Source organism: Ambystoma mexicanum, chromosome 5q, assembly GCF_040938575.1.
Source record: "Ambystoma mexicanum isolate Mex_15411 chromosome 5q, UKY_AmexF1_1, whole genome shotgun sequence".
Classification (NCBI taxonomy): domain Eukaryota; kingdom Metazoa; phylum Chordata; class Amphibia; order Caudata; family Ambystomatidae; genus Ambystoma; species Ambystoma mexicanum.
This window is the reverse complement of record NC_090933.1, coordinates 464,629,241-464,643,639: the sequence shown is the minus strand read 5'-3', so window position 1 is coordinate 464,643,639 and position 14,399 is coordinate 464,629,241.

The following is a 14,399-nucleotide window of genomic DNA, read 5'->3' as shown; positions in this document are numbered from 1 at the left end:
TGATGACATTTCAGATAGTGCAAGAGCTAAGACATATATAAGGGAAAGAGAGAGTGGGAAGGAAATGGAAACAGACAGGCGACTTCCGTACTAGGCCTGACGACATTTCTTGTAGAGCCGGAGAAAAACATAAGGTGAGAAAGAGGGGTACAGAAAGGGAGGGGCTGTACAAAACAAGCGACTATGGTACTAGGCCTGACGACATTTCAGATAGTGCTGGAGGGGGGGGACAAGCAGTGGGAGGAGGGAGGAGACACACTGGGTTTCTATCATACTATGTCCAGGGACAATTCTGATAGAGTAAGTGCATAGAAGAAGTAAGGGGAGGAGGGGAGGAAATAGGAAAAGGGAGAAAGGGAGAGGAAGAGAGAACAGAGAGTAAGAGTGGAGAAGCAAGAGGGGAGAGCGAATACAATTGCAGAAGTTAGTAGTAACACATAATGTTGCAGGCCAGGATACAAGATGAAGATGGGAACAGCATTATTCAGGGCCACCATGAGTACATGATGCAAAGGAAGTCCAGCATGAGAGTTGAGAAAGGGTGACGCACTGTGAATCAATGAAGTCCATAAAAGTCAAATCCAGCATTGGTCACAAGACGGTGATGGTGAAACCAGAATGCATCAGCACAGACTCCTGCAGAAGTAGGCTGAGGGGGGGAGGTCGTGAGGGGAAGCAGGGTAGAAGAATCAAGCAAAACAGGCAATACCTTTGTGCAAGAAGGGAGGGGGGCACAAGGGAACATCACAAGGGGACAAGAGGTGGTGGGGATGGTATTTGGGGACAGAGGGAGTAACACTATGGTTACAATATCATTGTAACGTGATAAAAATCTCATATTAGCAGAAAAAAACATGCTATAACTGTAACTTGCGAAAAGAAAAATGCATAGTTCAAAATGGATGCTTATTCTACTCTAAATGTTGTGGTGTGATATCAAAGATGGAGTGTTTGGGTATGATTGAGTGGAATGCTGAGTGGTGAGTGTTCCACCCAAGGCAGTTGACATGATGTATCCTGGGTGGTGGGAGCCAGTTGGCTCCGCTCTGATCCTTTGACTGAATCTCCTGATGTACCATCTGATTAAAGTAACATGAAGATTAAAAAAAAAAACAGACTAAATCAGCAACTCACCCCCTGAAACATACCTGAAATAAACCTTTAATGAGACTTCCAATTATTGCATAAAATTCCAGAAAAACACATTTGGCCTCATTACACAGTAGGCGGTAAGTTACGGCCCTTACCGGCATGGCGCTAATAACATGTCCATGTAGGAAGCAGGCCGCTAATTGCGTGGCATTACGAGTACGCGGGCACGAGCTTAGCGCCATGCCGGTAAGGACCCTACCACCATGCCGCAAAAGGCCCCGAAAAGTCTGTTAGCGGCACTGAGGAAAGCACTGATTGCACTTCCGCCCTCCCACAACACGGCATTAGCGGTGACCGTAAATAAGCGGAACTGGAAGTAGCGTCATCGCACAGGAACGGGAACGAGCACGGCGGCCATCTTTAAAAACACAATCCATTGACATCCTCTGCCCCCAGGACCTGCAGCCACACCAGAGCATTCAAAAATCATACACATACCCACTGAGAATGCCCATAAAAAAAGGAGCTGAGCGGCAGCGCAAGGAGCGCTTTTCAAATGAAGCGCTGACAATGTTAACCGACACGCTTGCTGCCAACGCAGAGGTCGTGTTTGCCAATGACATGCAGCGTCCCACCCTAATGAAGAAAAAGGAGATCTGGGCAGAGGTGGCCCGTAAAGTCAGTGCGGTGGACTCCACCCCCGCACTGTGAAGGATGTACGGAAGCGGTGGGACCATCTACGCCTCCATGTACGCAGCATCCTGGTTGCCAACCGGAGGCTGGCCATGGGCACAGGAGGCGGAGGAGGATCCCCAATAAAACTGCAGGAGTGGGAGGAGACCTGTGCAAGCACCATTGGGGTTGAATCAATCGAGGGAGTAGGCGAAATGGAGCGCGGTGTGCCAACATCGTCAGATGGAGATGAGTGTCCACACAAAACACTGCACTGTGAAACCTGAGGTAATCCCCCAAATGTGACCCTGAAATCATCTCATGGATGGGGCCATCAAAGATACATGCACACAACCCTGCCCATATGCGGTGCACATCCCGACACAAACGCATGCATGCTGCACCACAGACATGCGTCACCCATACTCATGCATGAATGACCCACCCAACTGTCTAACGACCTGTATGGCCAAACATGACGTCCGAATGCATAGAACAGCAGGAACAACAACATCTGCATGAAGCACGTTGACCAATCACCATTGCCATCCCTCTCTTTGTCCCCCACAGGCTCACAAACTGACAGCGATGAGCAGTACACTAAGAAACAGGCCAGGGGAATGGAATCAGGCAACATGGCCAGCACGTCGAGGGGGACTCGAAAGAGTGCACTCCGCAGAGGGCCAAACCCACAAAGCCACCCACGTCATGAAGACGTGAAAGTCCGCCAGACGCAATTGCAGCACCCACTCCAGCAATCCCCCCTACGCACGACTCACCCGCGGAAGAGACACTGTCCGCTGCCAATAGCTCCATCGGCGAGGCAACTGCCACGGCACCCATGTCCGATTTGGAGGACACTTGTAACTCGCCCATTCAACACCATACACCCAGCCCGCAGCAGTCAAAACAACCGAGCCCAGCCCCACATCACATTCCAGCAGCTATGAGCAGTCTGGGGATGAATTTGTGGCAGGGTGGTGGAGTCCACCGGTGACATCACCTGATGCTGGACAAATACCACAAGGTGTGGCACCCACCGCACAACGCAGACACAGAGGCCATGACATGACAGCGGCAGGAATACATCACTGCTCTCGTTGGCCAGCATGTGGGCGAGGCTGCCCTGGCGAGGGAGGAGTGCAGGGAGCATGCAAGGAGCATCAGACAAGCCATAGAAGCCAGCACCAACCGGCTATGTGAGGAAATGTCACTTGTGAGGCAGGTCCTCACACGCATAGCAGACGCGATGGACAGGCAGAACCCCCCACTGGCACCGGACCAACCATGCACCTCCTCCTCTGCCAGCTCAAGGCAGACCAACCCCCGGCGCAGGTCCTTGCAGGCTATGCGGCGCACAACCTCTCAACCCCCCAATGGTGGCAGAGGGGATGGGAACTAGGGCCAGCCAGATGTTGCTGACACGTGTACAGCTATGCAGCACTGATGTACAAGCCATGTATGGGAGTGTTGTGGGTGGAAGGGGGGAAGGGTTTTTGGGAGTGTTGTAGGGGGAGGGGGGAAAGGGTGTTTGTGTTGTTGGGTCCATGGACTTCTTTTACTTACAATACTTAATACACACTGGTGACATGACAAATCACAGGAGTGGACAATTTCATTGTGTATGTGTGCTTTACTGATGGACAGGGCACAGTGTACATTTCACCACAAAACCCAGTGCCCAAATACCCACATCCATTGAACACACTTCATCCATGTGTATTAGAAATATTGGTCTATCATATGCTGGCGCACAGCATGTCCCTCCTGGGCATCGCCACCTGCATGACGTGCAGCCCCATCTTCTCCCTCCTCATCCCCATCATCATCCTCACAAGGTGGTTGCAGTTCAATGTCAGGGGGCAGTGGCACATTCCGTTGGATACACATATTGTGCAGCATGACACATGCCATGGTGATCTTGGCCACCTTCTCATGTCCGTACAGGAGTGCCCCACCCGACCTGCTGAGGCACCGGAACCGTGTCTTCAAAAGGCCAAATATCTGCTCAATTACCACACGGGTACGGGTATGTGCACGATTGTATTCCTCTTTGTGCCTGTTCTGTGGGTTCCGTACAGGAGTAAGGAGCCACCTCTTTAGGGGATAGCCAGCATCACCTGCATGGGTGCAACAATGGGTATGTGTAAGTGTTTACACCAAGTGGAACCTGTACATATCACACAAATCAACTTTGCATTGTGAATAACATCCACAAATCCCTGCGTGCATGGAGGTAATCAAAGTAACTGCAATGTGGGAAGGTGATGTAGTCCTTGCAAGTGGACATGCACCGTGCATGCCTACAGCAGTTGATGCCATGTACTGGGTGAGGTCCAGTCATTCGTGTATTTTGGTCCAGGCACCGTTTGGACCACACTGCTAGTGAACTGCCATTCCGAAGTTAATGTCCCCATGCTGTCATGCGGCACTTCTGTAGTGGCGTACGGGTGTGCATCAGTATGATGGATAGAGATAATCCCTTTGTATGCACTCAAGGTCGCATTTCCATTGTGATGCTGTTCAGCGTACGTTTCCATTGTCCATATTGGCTGCATGTAGCTGTGTTATAGGGGTTATGGTCTGATGTGCAATGTGCACGCTGATGGATATGGCATGATTGGGTTAATGGGTTTATTTCATTGTTGTGCAGCTTACTACTTGCATGTGGTTTCCATGTGTCAGGTCCAGTGTGGGCTGCCTCGGGACAGTGGTGTGATTCTGTATGGGCATAGTTGACCATGTCAACTAATGACACCCGGTTGGAGTATGCTTCTTCCCCCCAATCACACCCGGTTGGAGTATGCTTCTCTACCCCATCACACCCGGTTGGAGTATGCTTCCCCCCCACTCACATCCGGTTGGAGTATGCTTCTCTCCCACCCAATCACACCCGGTTCGAGTATGTTTCCCAACCCCCCCAATCACACCCGGTTGGAGTATGCTTTTCACCCCCCCAAATGTACTGCCCACAACACAATGCCATGTGCTTGCCATGCTACTCACCAAGTAGCCACGAACGTTGTCCAGCATGTCGCTCCATGTAGTGTGGTATCGTTGAGTTCCTCAGGACCATTGAATCATGGGTTGATCCGGGATAGCGGACACAACAATGTGTGATGATCTTGTCGGAGTCACATACCATTTGCACGTTGATGGAGTGGTATTGCTTTCTGTTTCGGTACACTGCCTCATTGGTATGTGGGACAACCAATTCCACATGGGCACAGTCGATGGCCCCGATGCAACTTGGGATGCCTGCCAGTGAATGGAAGCCAACCTTAGTGTTAGAGATGTCCTGGGAAGTCAGGGTCAGGGAAATGTGTTCACTTGTGTGCTTCAGGAGGGCATGGAGCACCTGGTTCAGCATGCGTGAAAATACTGGTTGTGATATGCCATGCATCTGCCCTACCGTATGCTGGTAGGTGCCTGTTGCCAAGAAGTTGAGCACAGTTACCACCTTCAGTAGAGGGGGGATGGCTATGAGGCTGACTATGTCGTTTTGTACCATGTCCACAATGGTGGTGATGGTATCCCGGTCCAGACGGTACACAGTGTGTATCTGCTCAGGGGTTAGGTTGAATGGACTGGCTCTGATCCTGGGGATTCGTGGCTGCCTCTGTGGTACAACTAGATGCACTGGTGGGGCTTGCTGTGCCTGTCTAGCCCTCCTCCTCCTCCTGCATCTCCTCTGTGCTGCCTGTTGTTGTTGCTGTTGCAATGCAATCATGTCCTCCAGCCCATGTAATGCTGCTAGTATTGGAATCATTTTGGTGTGTGAATGGGTGTGGGAAGGGGCGTGGTATGCTCCTTTTGTGCTGGCCCAATCTCCATTGCTGTCATGATGCCTACCCCGGGGGACCCAGACCAAGTCCAGGCTCATATGGAGAGTCAGTCCTGGTGCCATAGGCACCAGGCTCATAGATTAAAACTTACCTGATGCAGACCATGCTACAAACTTACCTGATGCAGACCATGGTGCAAGAGCTCCAAGCCAAAAGAGGCTTGGAAGGGACTACTTTACCTAGGGACTATTTTTTACTCGGGTGGGGCTGGGGAGGAATACTTACCTGGGACTACTTTGGAGGCTTTTTAAACCACGCCCGAAGAGCAGCACACGCTTCGCGTTATTCTGCATCCAGCAGCGTAACGCTCACCGTGCCTGCAAGTCTGCATCCAGTCTTCTGCCACGCCCGCCTCGAGTCTGGAGCTCCTAGAAAAAGGGAGAAAGAAGGAGAAAAGGTTAGAGCAAGAGCAACACCTTTGATCCTTACCTGAATTCCAGATCCATCGCGCCTTCGAGCTGGAAGAAAGAAGTTATTTTATGCGCATCGCCTTGCTTGCTGCAGCGCCGCGCTGAACTCACCGGCCTTCGCACCATCTTCACATTCCACCTCACCCTTCTGCATGTTCCCGCCACACTCTGTCATGTAAGGGGAAGACAAGAACAGCAAGGTGAGCCAAGGGAATACACAGAGGCAATATTAGTTACCCCCCATAGACTTACCTGATTTTACCACCGGGGGTACTATTCCTCTTCACAGGTCGGCGCAGCTTCCACTGCATCCTCGCCGAACCCCGGCCCCTAAGGGGAAACAAAAGGACAGCAAGGTGAAACAAAGGGACAAACAAGGGGAAACCTCCTCACCACAATAGACTTACCTGATTTTACCGCCGGAGGTATTATTCCCCGAGACTTCATACTTTCTCTCAGCGCCTGAATAAGGGAGAAAGCAACAGGTTACATTTTGACATTATTTTGTCGAACTGTGTTGGATAATACAAATCCTTACCTGAATATTACCGGTTGCCACGAGGAAATCTTCGCTAGGGTCAAGCTGCAACCTGCAAGGAATCGGACAAGAGTGAAAGTCAGAAATTTGAACTCTTACGAACTACATACTTACGGCGTCTTGCCGGGAATCTCAAAGTCAATATTGTTCTGGAACTCACCAATTCCTTCGAGCCAGTGAAGCAACTGGTTATCTACGCGCCCCTGCGCTCAATGCAGGACGGAGAGCTCATCTTTCCAAACCATCAGGTGAGACTATAAGAGGGGAAATCAAAGGTGATCAGTGGGGGGAACAGCGGGAGTGGGGGAGGGTTAACGCTCAACTCCACGGGTGGTTAATTCCCTTTCTCCATTTGAAGAAGAATATTCCTACAGGCCAAGCAAACGAAGCTAGGTGGGCCAGTCCAGTCCATCATCTCGGCACTACGCGTCACATTGGTGGAGGCTGCAGCTGTCCAGTTCAGATCGACGCCCCTGTGGGAGCCAGGTAAGCATAACAGAACGCGAAGCCTACCCACAAATTCCTACCCGGGCGTTATGGATACCTCAGAAACTGACCAATTGGCCCAATTACTAGGGGAACTGAGGGCTGAAGTGCATTCCGCCCGTCAAGAAACCAATGCTCTTAGGAGAGAACTGATTTTGTCAAAGGTGCGAACTGATGACCTTGCTAGGCAACTACTGCAAAGCCAGGCTGGACAAGCAGCCCTTTTTGGGACTGCTGCATGACGCTATTTGCATGTTCGCATGTCTTGTAATGGACTCCTAATTCTGCCATGCCGCTATTGCTGCCATGAAGGGTCGCGCGCCCGCGACCATGGCGCTAATAGAAGCACCGTACTTAGTGGTTGTAATTGGAAGGTGCGGTTAGCGATGCGGGTAATCCTTTACCGGCATCGTTTTTCCCTTAACGCCTACCTTGTAATGAGGCCCATTATGTGTTATTCCTATTCTTTCTTATTGAGGGTCATTGCTCAAAGTGTTACACTTGTGGAACCCCCTGTTTTTGTTTTAAAGAAACCTGAACAAGAAAGCCAGCCACTCTAGAAACAAAGAGCCACATGGCATTTGACACAGCCCAGGAGCTACAATTAGTAGGGTAGCAAGGGAGACCACCGGTGTAGCAAGTGCCACCCCTGATGACCCCCAAATGACGTCCCTATCCCCACTCAAACCGAAACCATTGCCAAAGACAAACCTTCAGGGAAACCTTTGTGTCCACCTCTGATACACCAACCAGCATACCAGCACACCTACGAAACTGACACAACTTACCAGGCCCCCTCACCTCTGACACTACCACCAGGCTGCCCTGACACCACCCATCAGCCCCCTCACCTCCACCACTACACCCAGGCAGCCCCTGGGGTCCTGACACCACCCATCATCCCCCCTCACCTCTGCAATAACCCACAGGCAGTCCGCTCAAGTCCTGACACAACCCATCAGCCTCCCTCACCTCTGGCGCTACCCCTAGGCAGGCCCTCAAGTACCAACACAACCCACCAGCCCCCTCACCTCCACCACTACCCGAGGCAGCCCCCTCAAGTCCTGACACCACCCACCAGACCCCCTCACCACTGTCACTACCGCCAGGCAGCCCTGACACCAGCCACCCATGTGCCACTACCCCACGAATTCCCAACAAGTCTTGACACCCTCCATCTGGGCCACTCACATCTACCATTTCCCCCAGGCAGCCCCTCAAGCCTGAACAACTGGGAGCACTGCTGCAGAATCCATGTCTGTAGCTCATCACAGGATTCCTTGGTACATAACACTCAGTTGCACATCAACATGACAGTAGCCCCAGCTACACTATGAACGCACCATGTACATGTGACATAGTAAAGCAATGTAATACAATGTGACATATCATTGTGCCCATGTGCCATTGCAATGGCATCAAAGCACTTTAGGTGACTTAGGTGACTGACCAAGTCCAAGAGAGAGAGAGAGAGAGAGAGAGAGAGAGTGTGTGTGTGTGTGTGTGTGTGTGTGTGTGTGTGTGTGTGTGTGTGTGTGTGTGCGCGAGCCAGGGATGTCAAGTGTGTGAGCCAGGGAAATGTCAATTATGTGAAAATATAGCATTTCAGTGGTAGATGTGCAGCATGACATGAGAGCATCTTCTGGGTGATAGCTAATGTGTGCAGGTAGGTGGCTGTGCATTGGGAGGGAAACACCTACTGAATAACGACTGCACAATTGATGAGTGTAACCCTCACATCCACAGTGAGGCCACCAGCCCACGTAACAGTCAAAGAACAAATGCATTCATAAACCATAGTAAACCAAATTCAGCACATGAACAAAGAGACAACAAGTGTGTGAGGTTCCATGTCTTAAAATTGCGGCAAACAGGATTCCAAGATGGCGGGCGAGCCGGGCAGACGTGCGTGAGCGTAGCTCCGTCCCCCAGCTCGGGCCGCGGCAATAAAGAAAATAACAAAAGCCGGCGATGAGCCCTTCGAGACGACTCCTATATCCCTCCTATCTCACATAGAGATTAGGAGCGAAGTCTAGCCAAACGAAGCACCTCGGAGGGGGCAGAGCCGTCACCGCAGCCCCGAAATACCCCAACTTCCTGCCGACACGGAGCTCCGCTTGGAACTGGCCACCGCGGCAGGCATCCGAGAGAAGTGTGTCCAGCCCGGGATCGGCGTTCCCCCCGACATTGGCAGAAGAACCCTTGCAGCATAGGTCCCGGTCCCCCACCGGTGAGAAATCCGGAGGGAAGCAGCGAGGGACCCCTCCGGGAGTGACGCAGCCAAGGAGGACCTGACGGGCACCGAGGACGCCTCAACGTGGGAAAAGAGGGCAACAGCCGTAAGAGAAGCCGCCAGTGAGAGGGAGCAGCCCAGGAGGGAGAAAAGACGCCTCCGCTAGCCCAGCAGAAGGAAACACAGGAGCGAGCAGCGGTGAGAGGCAGTCGGAGTCCAGCAGCTCCAGAAGCAGCACTCATGTCCAGCGGAGCCCGGAGCCCCGAACGGGAACAAAGCAAACAGGTACGCGGCTGCAGCGAGAAGATCCCGGGATACAGGGGAGGCCCCCCCCCCTTTGCGCACCTCCCACACGCCCCGCAGACCCTCAGGGGGATGAGAAGGACCCTCCAACAATCGCCCACAAAAGCAAACAGAGCCATGGTCCCCCCCCATGAGGCGGGCCTGAGGCAACTCATCGAATCCAGGGGAAGACAGGATAAAAAGGACAAGAGAGTCACGGGGGGACCGCCTCGGCCCCCACGGAGACTGGCCCACAGTTCCATACAAAACACCCCAACCTCGGGTGACCAAGCAGAACTGGGGAATCAAGCTGGCCCAGGGAATCAGGTCGAACCACACCCCAACAGCGGTTGAGCAGAGGGGCACAGGCTCTGGCGAAGGGACAAGCGGACCCCCACAAACGCTCCAAGATCAGGGAGAGGGAGCCATACCGAGACAACGCCTAGGGAAAGAAAAGACCACTTATGTCCAAACCCGAGACCAGGCAGAAGTCACAGGCTATATCCAAAAACAGAGGAGGGTCCACACAGACACAAGACCTAATTCACATTTGGGGGTTAGGAAACGCGGGAATAAAGCAAGCAGCCAAACACTCAAGCCCAGAAAGACCCCCTACGGAACGCGACGTAAACGTGGAAATGGCGACCTCACGAGAGGATTTGAAAAAGTGGTTTAAGGAGCTTCAAGACCAATTTATTGCCTCAACGCAATCCCAATTTGACAATATGAAGGGGGAACTGAAACAAGCTGTACAGGATTTAAAAAAGGACATCCAATCTCAGCTGTGTTGCTGGGTTGAAGAGGGCATCATAGACTCCCAGGACCCGATCCACCAGGATGCCAACTTTGGTGGCAGTGAAGGTGGTAGCCCTCTGCCTCGCTGATGTGGGGGTGCTGCAATCTTCCAAAGAGGTAGATGGACAAGACATGGTACCCCCCCCCCCGAGGCAGGTATGGCTTCACTGGGTCCTGTGGATAGATGCTGTGGAGCTGTGGTGTTGACAGTGAGAGGTGGAATTGCCAAACACAGAAGAGGTGCTCACAGGCCCAACCCAGCAGTATAGATAATAGCAGGACAGCTGGCCCTCCGGGACAGTGCTGGAAGCAAGCAGGCCCTCACACTCAATCAGGCAGCAGCAGATAAGGAGTGTGAGAGGCAAAGCAGGGCTGGAGGATGCAGGCACAAACAATGGTTGGCCTACAGGAAGAACCCTGGTGTCTCTCATCCGTAACAACCGAAAAAACAGTAAAGGCCCTCACGGCATAAGTTATGTCCTACACGCTGGACACCTACGTGGCTCACAACAATGACAGTGTAATTTAAGGCACACGGCGTGCATCACTGGTTGTGCGCTCGAAGGTACGAGATGGACGAGCATCGCATGCACACATTTGGGGGTGCTGCTCAAGCTGTTTACCTCAGGTAACACATACCGCATTTTTATTTTTGGGGGTGGTCATTTTGAGGCCTATGGAGTGTAGTGCATGCATTTATTGTTTTAAACTTTCAGAAAACGTTCTGGGTATCGTGTATGCATTTTCTGTGTTCTGGGGAACCTCTGCATATCACGTACATATATTTTTGCATTTGGGGTACATTGGAGCCTTGCTGGATCAGACTCCTACATTGCACATCACATAGACTGTTCCCTCCCTCATATTGCCCTGAGCAATATCTTGGTGTGCCTTCCATTATACATTACATCTGCACCATGAGTGGAAAGTCCTCAAAAGGGAAAGGGAGTAGACGGGGTCAGAGACATGATGAGGACACATCTGCCCCAGCCGCAGAAGGGCATGGTGGGCCTCAGTCCACAGGTGACCCGGCACCTGGACGTCAACGTGGTCATAGCCAGACAGGTGAAGCAGCAGCACCTAGGGCTATTAGGGCCAAGAAGGTATGCCGTGCAAAGCAGGAAGAGGTTACAACCCAAGACACAGCACAGGAGAAGGGTCCGCAGAGGAGGAGGCGCTTGACTGCCGAGGAGCTCCATATCCTTATTGACTATGTAACTGATACCCATTGTAAGATGTCCCCATATGCGGCAAGCACGTGAACACGTACAGCCAATGGTGCATTGGTGGCATGTCACAGATCTCATCAACGCCTTAGGTGTCAAGATGCACACTGCTGAACAGATCCAGAAGCGGTGAATGTTCTCAAGCAGAAGACCAAGCATAAGCTCAGTGTTAACCTTGCTTCTGCACTGGCCCCTGGAGGGGAGCCAGCAGAGGAGGAGGAGCTGAATCCATTTGAAGAGGCCGCACATCAACTCTTCAGCATTGAGTAGGTGCAAGGTGTGGGAGGCGTGGAGACCCATGAGGACACATCTGGTGAATGGCATTTGTGTGCATCATATGTGTGGACAATCTTGGTTGACCTACCCATATGTGTGTAGTAGTACAGTGGTCTGCAGTTGTCAGCCATATTTGGGCAATGCATGCTTGCTACCATTTACCCTTCTGTCACATGGCCTAGTTCAGTGATTCTCCTGTGTGCTCCACATGTGTGGCACATGTTAGCATGACTGTTCACATCACTGACTGCTGGCCTACACAGCCATGTCAGTACTTGCATGCAGGGCTTCAATGTCCAAAATATGTGCAAATTGCAACACCCCATGACGTGCCCCCATGACAGCACACATCACCCACAGGACACACCTCTGTGTCATGCCAAAGAATGCCACATCCACATGTTAATTTCCACATGTTTGGGGCCTATCTCATTGCATTTTACATTAAGTGCATGCAATATATGTCAACCATATACATCATTTGCTGTGAAATTGCATGTTTGTATTGTCACCTGCTCTCATGGGATGCCTTGTCAAGATGCATATCCGAGCTTCCTGCCCTGACATACTGTAGTGTAACCAGCCTGCTGGGAATCAGGGCCCACAGACCACTAGCCTGTATAGCTGGTGTTCCGTAGATGCAACTTGGCTTGTGTACTGCAAGGGGCAACACTATACAAAACACAGTGAATGATAGCTGATGGTGGGTCATCATCAAGGTGGACAGTCTGGTATTCTCAAATGGAAATGTAGTTAGATAGCACATGCAAAACGTTAGGAGCATAAATAATGGCAATGAATGTGCCCGACTGCATTGCATGTTATGTAGGTGCATGGTCGAATTACACATGTGTTAATAGTGTTTAAGATAGTACACCTGTCTGACATGATAGGCCGGCATATGTCCATCAGTCGATGCATGACAGAGACATGCCTTCTCCCTTGCATCATTGTGTCCGCCACTTTTTTACATCTATGTGTCCATTTGAAGGCATGGACAGGACCAGGGGTGGAGTGGTGCTGCATGTCTACACATGCCATATATCTGTCCTGTCTTTTTTTATTTTATTTTAAATGTTTATCCACTCATGTGGATGTTGACATGCACTGTCCCACTACCCGCTCCAAGATGGACTTTTTTGACCCCTTGAACGGGATGGACACATTCTTCTTATTTTTTCATACCCCTGTCCGGGATGGAGGCATGTTTTTTACCCCCTGTCCCAGATGGACTATTTTTATTTTTTTTCCTTGAGAAATGTGCATGTTGTTGTAGTGATCCTGATTCATCCAGTAACTGCACTCCATGGGTGGTCCTCTCTGCACCCTTTCACCTCCCCATTCCCTATGCCCTCTGTTTGGCACTGGCCCTCCTTTCACAAATGTGGAGGTACAGTTTCTGGTGGAGGTGATGAGGGAATCACATAATGCCATCTCTGTCAGCAGGAAAGGATGAGCACTGTCTCTCATGTTATATCTGTATTAGTGGTCACCATGATCCTTGCATGCATTCTCACACATTTCCTTTCTGGGGATGTAATCATTGAGTCACGGAAAATGTCAGTACATATGTGTGTATGTCCACATGCATGTGAGTGTGTGTGCCCTTCCACTTCAGTGCATGTGCATTGTTTCTGAGGTTGCACTTCCACAATTGCCTTCCAAAAAATGGGAATTTGCAGCACTTATCACACTTGATCCATTGGTAGAATGTGCCACATTCTGAATCTCCATCCTCATTCACGTCTGGCATTCTTTGAACATCTGGACTCTGTGTTTCGGTTGTTCACCACTTGCCTCGCTGAATGTTATGATGTCTTCTTGCTCCCACCCTTCTCCTCCTCCAGCCCCATGTGTCCTACGGGGCCCTGCAGGTGTACTCCTTGTCCATACTACTCTTTTTTCTGTGCCAGTTCCCATTCCACACCCATATCCACTCACATGACCTGCCCTGCTACAATTCCACATCTTACACACACGTCCATTGTCAGGTCTACACAACCTCTGCTGCTCCCCTTCTTGGCCTTGCCTCTGGTGAAACAGATCTGGCCACTTGTCTACATTGACTCCACAGGACAGGTTTGTCACACTTTGTGCATCTAAGGTTGACAGCTATGCACATGTGTACCCATGACGGACTGTAGCTGTGTTCTCCAATTAAGTCACTTGTTGTTCACTGTTGTTTTCAGTATGCTCTCTCCACCTGGATGTATTGCATGACTTATTTTTCCATTACTTGTTGTTCAAATCCAGCAATGTGAGTGACTGCATGGTGTGTGTACACATTGTGAGCACATGCATGTGCTATATCGTCCACTCCCTTCAGCTTGTGTTTATCTGTTGTCCCTGTAGGTGTTGCCAGTGCACCCTATGATCCCCACACACTTACTGGGACTGGCTCGTACAGGGTAGCTGGTCTGTTGGTGCATGAGTCAACAGCTGGGTATTGTCGTCAAGTCCATTTACAGTGGTGTCTTACAGGGGGGCTTGGTGGTTGGTGCAGGGTATAGGGATGTGGTTGAAGGCACTTGCAGGGATGTTGCA